Here is a 6401-nt window from a genome sequence, read left to right on the forward strand (position 1 = left end):
CAACAATAAAATCAACCCCCCTTATTTGCCCAATCAATTTGCGTCTTATTTGTGGTTTTTCGTGGGTTTAGGGTTTGACTAAATTGAATTCATTTTGATTGTTTTGTGCTTTTCGTTGGTTTTATTGCATCTATTGTTGGGTGATCAAGTCAAGTAAGTACTTTCCCCTCTTATTTCATGATTAATTGCTTTTTTATGACTGAAATTCGAAGTTAGGGTTTCGGTATTCAATTTGGGGGAAAAATTCGAAATTGTCTAATTGAAATTTGATTAAGAATTTGCTTTGATTATTAGGATGGATACTAGTATTGTTTATGCCTCTTCTTCTGCAACTACCCCGTCCGTTACAGAGACGGTGGTCCATGCTGCCTCCACCGTCACTGTTACTACTCCTATTACTATCCCTACTACTGCCGCTGTTACGGTCCCTACTCCGACGTCGCTGTGTCGACACCAGCTGTCACTGTCACCTCCTCTGCCCTAGTACCCAGACCGGTCACTACAGCTGCTCCTGGGCTCGCTTCCGCCGCTCTTGCTGCTGCTTCTGCTTCGGGTTCAAGGGGGTGGGGAGAGGCACGGGTTTTAGAGCTGCCAATGTATGTCCCGCTACTAGGTACGCTGCCGACACTTCTCTAGACTCTCTACCCGAGTTTCCACAAGTACGCTTCATAAACCCGCTTCATCGCACTTGTTTTATGCATTTGATGGACTGTGACGTTACGTCGACCCGGTTCTTGTGTCGAAAATCATAAGAAAAGTTGGGGATTTTATAGCCCGTGGCTGAGTTACTTAACGGGAGTGGGATGTCGGGTTTGACCACCATGAGAGAGCTCACGTATGAACAAGTGACCTTAGAATTCTTTAGCTCTTTCACCTTTTCACCCGCTGCTTATGCGAATGACCCAGGGAGTACTTGTATTTCTTTTAGACTGTTTTACACAACCTTCACCTGGACCTTAGCGGAGTTTGGGAGGCGGTTGGGTTTCACTAGTGACGGGCTTTGGGAGTCTCCTAGGAAGCTCCCGGCTCTACTTTGGCCCACTCTTGCGCAGACTCCCTACGGTCTGAGATGTGTTGCTCACGTACACCTTCCCCCAGCCCGTTACTTTCTCCGTCTGCTAGGAGAGACGATTTTTGGACGACACGAACCCAACAATGTTAACAATGTCGAGGTGTCTATTTTAGCGGGTTACCTGAACACTGACTGCGGTGACCCCTTTGTTTTTAACATTTCTTATTTGACGGCTCAACATTTTAACACTGTCGGGCACAAGGTGAAGGTCCCGATTTCTTGTGGCGGGTTGGCGACCCACATTGCCCGTAGCCTTTCCCCGACTTTCCCCGCGGCCTTAGACCTCTAGATAGGGACAATGCCATTGATATTCAAGCCAGGTTGGCTATGTTTTGGTTAGCAAAAGACCAACGGACGTAGAAAATTTGTGGTTCCACGTCCGTGACTTTACCTTCACCAGACCTACCCGTTCTTTTACCCTTGACTACTGTGTCGGGTAGGTTACCTCCACCTCCACCTCCTTACCCTTTCTCCTCCCGCTTCTCAGAAGCGGAAGAGACCTGACACTGCTGTCAGGGAGACCGGTAAGGGTTCCACACAGACACAGGCTAGACAGACACCCACATCCATGCCCACGCCTATCCCGACCCCTAGACCTACACCCTATGTCGGCTTTGCCGGCTAATTTTGTTGCTCCTTGTGCTTTTGAGGCGCCTGAGGTCATGGACCAAGGGCGTCGAGACTCTTTAGAGATATGCTGTCGAGTGGATCATATAGAGCGGGATCAGGCACTTGCCTTGTTCCCTCTATATGAGTACCATATGATGAGAGGGTGTTCTGTTCCTGACGGCTGGCCACACCCTTTTTTCTACCGGTACCCGGCGGAGGGGTACCCACAGCCAGAAAGCGAGGAGGATACAACCGAGAGGGAGGAAAGGCACAAAGCTGACCTTGCTGTAGGAGGTCGTCAGAGGAAGAGAGGAGAGGAGAGGAGGAGACTGACCCCACCTACGAGGTGGTTGACGAGGAGGATGAGGTTGACGAGTAGCTACTGGTCTACTCACTTTCCCAATTTTCTGGCTAGTTTGGGGAAGTTCGTATATATTGTAAGTATTTTCTAATTTTTATTTCTTTTTCATCTCCTTTTATTTCATTTGTTTATATATTGGTTGTATTTTTCCCGTTCCCCATTTTTTCTGCTGGTGTATGCTGGAGGACAACGAGGGCGTTGTCCATTTTGGTTTGGGGAGGGTAATGCATCCTTTGAGTCTGCATTTGCATTTGTTTTGCATTCACGTTTATTGCATTTCTGCTTGCACTGTATTTTAATTTTAAAACATAATGAAAAATAATCCAAAAAAAAAAAAATCAAATTTCGAAAATTTCAAAAATATTTCACGTTTATTTTTGCATATAGGTCGAGTCGGAACGGTAGATTTCAATGATGTAATTGCGCTATAATTTGCCATTTCACTTAAGCCTTGCAACAAGTTGTCATTTTATTAGCTTTGTCATTTGCATAGTCTACGAGTTAATGTTAAATACAGCTGAACAAATAGACTTGACCTGATAAATTTGGCAACCTACTTATAATTTCTAAGACTTAGAGCCTCAATAACTGGTGTCATTTACGACCAGTTCATGTAGAAATTGAGAGTAGTATACTCCCTGCATAACATGTTTCATTTATCTGCACGTGTATGAAATTCAATTACTTTTTGTCTACATACATTCGGGTTTGTGGTTGGTGTCACAAACAGGGAGGTGCTTACGTTTCCCCTTCTTTCATTATTACCCAATTAACTCTACTATTAGCCAAATTAGCCTTTTTGACCCTTAACTACATCCAAATTTAGCTTGCCTGTCAAGCTAGTTTAGTGTATTTATTTGGTATTATGTCTATTGATCCGTGTTTGGCTTGTTTTGTATTGTTTTGGAGTTGATAATTTATGGAGGAAAGAGGGTGAAATTGAATGAAAAAGGAGGATGAGTTGAAAAAAAAAAAGATTAAAAGAAAAAATCGTGAGGTGAAAAAAGAAACAGAAAAAAAGAAAGAAAAAGGAAATATTTTTTGATGAAACGGTTTTGCTCCTATGCTTTATCACTATTTCATGAGGAGTTGTTGTTTGGTTAGTGAGTTTTTGTGCCAAAATGAAAGGCATTGTGCTTAAATTTTGAGATGGTTAAGTATCGGATATTGTTTAGTATGATTTCTTTAGGTAGCTAGCTTGACTATTGCCTCACAATCCCATAAATGTTTTGGCTTTTCTTTTCCCATCGCCTCACTTTACCATAACTTTTGTAAGCCCTCGGCAGTGACGGATGACACGTCTGTCGCGTACCTGTCAAAAATAACCAACTGGCTCTAACTAATATAGCTAGGGAAGTCGGGTCGAATCCACAGAGAGGTAGGAATCTGTCGGCTAAATTCAAGTTCGTCTAAGTAACCAATTGGGGGTTTATAAAATGTGATTTCTAACTAAGAGAATAAGGGAAGAGAAATGAAAAGGAGGAGGTTAACGAGATAAAGAGAGTAGCTAAGACAAACGGTTCACCATAATTATCTGGTCGAGTAATCTAGGTCCCAGTCAATACAAAGCACGGTCTAAGGGGTAGCGAACGTCGCCTTTCGGTCCTTAATTCACCCTAAAGTGTAAACAGTTTAACTTTCGCCCTCGCTGCAATACTCTATTGTTCGCTACTAGTCTGCCTCTTCCAACCTTTCGGTCTAGGTTAAGGTCCACTGAGGATAATGGTCTAATTGCGTCGACTCAATTAGGCAATTACAATTATATGTAGCACTTAAACAACAAAGGCGATCTGGTATTAACCTAGTGAATTGATTACTCTCCCTTCAAATCATGGATCCCCTATAGTCTTAGCATAGGAAATTAGCTACTCATAATCGTCGGATTGACAATTGCAATAACCAAATAATTAAAACCAAGCATGATGACGAACTATTAAGAGATCGATTGAACAATTAATAAGCAAGAGAGAAAAGGAATTAAAAGCAGTAAAAATAAATTAGATTGATAATACCGGATCCGAGTAACAAATGTAGGGAATAGAAATCAAAGAAACAAGAACAAGAGTAGTCGAAAATGTGCGTCGTGAAGAGATATCGATAACGTCATGTCCTCCTCGTCTTATCGAGAAATTGTCTTAAACCTAATCTATGGACTGATTACAAAAGCCCATAAAAGATTAGGCGGAAATAAACCAAAAGCATACGAAAACCCCTCGATCGAGGAGAAAGATCACTTGATCGAACGCCAAATCACTCAATCGAGCCAGGACAACCTCTCGATCGAGCACTGCTTGCTGAACTTCCTCGATCGACTCCTTGAACTGGCCGATCGACCAGCCTTGAGTGTATAAAGCATTCGATCGAGCAGTAAACCACTCGATCGAGCTACATAGGCACGTCAGGACTTGAGTTTCTTCCTTTACTCAGCTCATGCGTCCTCCAAGTGTAAGATTCCTAAGCTCCGGCTCCTTATCTCCCATGAATGCGTACAATTGGGACAATTAAGGCTCGATTTAGCTCCTCCTCGGTCAATTCCTGCAAATTACAATAAACGGACCAAAGTAGAATATTCGGGGGTATTTGTAGCCAGATGCTACATAAAAAGCACAGAAATGCGTGTAAAAATGAGGTGAAAACCTTATATAAAAGACACGCATCAAATCTCCCCAAACCAAACCTTTGCTTGTCCCCTAGCAAATATGAATGCAACTAAGGGTGAACAATAGAACGGGACCAACACATCAGCTACAAATCATCCACTAGAACCAATTTAATGCAACAAAATGACAAAGTGGCAACTGAAAAGTGCAAACGAGTTAAATTAATGTTTCAAGCCTACTGAACCGTCGACCTTGCAAGACTCAAGGATGTCGGACTCTCATGGGTCGCTCGTCACTCAAAATCAGGTACAAGGTGAGTATATATGTGAAAGATAGGAAGAAGCAAGACACTCACCTAACTCGACCTATAAGAACATGCATGCAGTTAACATGAATAAAGTCTCTACAACCGTACATATGCATTCCTACCATACTAATGACCAAGACACGTGCAGAGGACTTACATTTGGGTTAGTGAGGTAGTGGGAGAGAAGGGCTAAAATGAATTTGGATATGTGGGGTTAATAGCTAGGCTAGCAACAACGGATCCAAATATAGACTGCATCCCAACTTCGTACTCATAACAGCAAGATGAAACGGTGCAAAATTATGCACTAAACTCACAAAACCAAAAGCCGTCAACTCCCCATAAGATATAAATAAGGCATGGGAGTGTGAACCATTGTGCAATTCTCATTCTTTTTTTTTCTTCTTTTTGAATTTTTTTGTCTCTTTTTTCGCTTTCTTTCTTTTCTTTTTCGCACTTTTTTTTTTCATTTTTTTTTTCGTTCCATTTTTTTTTTCAATTCAACATTTTTTTTTCTTTCTTTCCCTTCAATCTTTCCACCATCTTCGAAATCGGATGAAATAACCATTTTGCAATAAAACATTCCAAGAACTACTCGTTACTAGCTCGGCTAGGGTAGGAAGTATTATAGAAAGTAGTTGATAGGACAAAAAGGCAATTTGGCTATGTGAGGCTCATGGGTAGAATGAAATAAGGGGACCTGCCTCTCCTAACACGTGTCACCATCCACGGACCGAATGCATACAGGTATTAAGAAGACTGGACTCATGCTTATGCAAATTGATGTTACATGTCTTAAAGAGAGTACTACTCACATCCTAAATGAAACCGGTCATGAATGTCACCAGTTTAATAAGCTCTAACCTCAGAATGTATTGTAGCTTGCCGACATAAAGAATCAAGTCTATTCGTTCAGATAAGAGAGAAACAAAACTCGTAGATTATGCACATAATCGTGCCAGGAAAATGTCAAGAATATGCCAGGCTCAAGTAAAGATTCAAAGTAGCGTCAATGTTCAAACGTTCCGACTCAATTTAAACATGAAAATTTTGAAAATTTTTGAATTTTATGATTTTTATATGATTTTTGGAATTAATTAAAACAACAATGCATGCGGAAATAAATAAACGTGCGAGCAAAAATGCAAGAAACATGCGGACACGAGATATGGATGCATACCTCCCAAACCAAACCGTACAATGCCCTCATTGTACCAAAAATAGGGAAAGAGCGCAAACTAAAAGGAAAGGGAGAAGCGGAGTCGGAAAACTTACAAAACGTCATATAGCGGGACCTCCCCAAACCGACCATGAACATGGGAGGTCAAAGGAGTAAACAGTGGCTTTGTAGACGTAAAAAAAGCGGTGGAGGTTATAACTACTCGATCGGCGCACGGGCAGCTCGATCGAGTGAATCGAGTGTATTGGAAGGGCTCGATCGATGACAACCCT

The sequence above is a fragment of the Silene latifolia genome, chromosome Y (assembly GCF_048544455.1).
Source record: "Silene latifolia isolate original U9 population chromosome Y, ASM4854445v1, whole genome shotgun sequence".
NCBI lineage: Eukaryota > Viridiplantae > Streptophyta > Magnoliopsida > Caryophyllales > Caryophyllaceae > Silene > Silene latifolia.